This window comes from Atta colombica, unplaced genomic scaffold (genome assembly GCF_001594045.1).
Source record: "Atta colombica isolate Treedump-2 unplaced genomic scaffold, Acol1.0 scaffold27, whole genome shotgun sequence".
Taxonomy (NCBI): Eukaryota; Metazoa; Arthropoda; class Insecta; order Hymenoptera; family Formicidae; genus Atta; species Atta colombica.
The window spans coordinates 2,281,120-2,282,212 of NW_017259370.1; positions in this window are offsets into that span (position 1 = coordinate 2,281,120).

Genomic DNA, 1,093 nt, shown 5'->3' on the forward strand with positions numbered 1-1,093 from the left:
AGTCCTACTGAAAACGATAAAACAGATGACTTTAAAATCCCTTTTCTAAAGTATAGATGCAAAAAAGAAAAAGTTCTCTAATATCCATTTTTACAAATGCAATTCAATTTTAATCATAGTTCAACTCTTTATCCTTTTTTAATTATAAGAATTAAACAAAAGACAATAACATTAACTGAGATTTAGTTTACATTGGTAGATATAGGCGTAAATGTGTGGATGATTTCAATGATGATGAGCGTTGAAGTCATGCAACATTCTTGTTTTTAACTTATCAGCACAATCTGATTATGAATGATGATAAATATATAATTTTTTGGTATATTCAGCTTCTTGTTCTTCCAGAGCATCTTGTGTCGATTTAATCGGATTGCTCCGATTTGGATGTCTCTGTAGGCTTATTTCGATACATCCTTTAGCAAGAATGACAAAATCTCGAAGAATATTGAAATCAGAATTCCATAATTATAAGAAGCTATTCATCTCTCGTATTCAATTCGACAAAGTACTCTGATAATTAATTAATTAATTACTAATCATCCTTAACGAAAAACTATAAATTTTCTATTTCGAAAAGCTAAAATTATTCAGCCTTATGAAAGATGTACAATTAATGTTGTTTTTTGGATCCCATTTGAATTCATATCAAACATTCGTTCTAGTGTCAATCAACTTTTGTTCCAATCTTTTAATTTATATGATTGGTCAATTCTTATTATCCTGATTATCGGGGAAATTAGTGGAGGAAGCACGGGTAGCCGAGATTCAGCGTTCGTTCCTGACGAGAGGAGGTTGGTGGCGGTGATGGTGGTGGCGGTGGCGGCGGCAGCGATCAGTGGTGGTGGAGAACGAGACGACCGGCGAGGACCGACAGCAGGAAGGGGAGGGTCGAGAGGAGGCGAAGCGAGGAAGTTATATTCGTTGAACCGGTAGAAGGGGTTTGATTCCATGCCGTCGGGGGACAACGGTCTACGGCGGTGGGGAGCGGCCTTTCGGTGTAGGGGAACGATCGAGTTGGCGGGGAAACTGTCCGATCGCTTTACCTCTCTCTCCTTCTTTCTCTCGAGCCATCAGACGTTCCTCTTCCAATCCC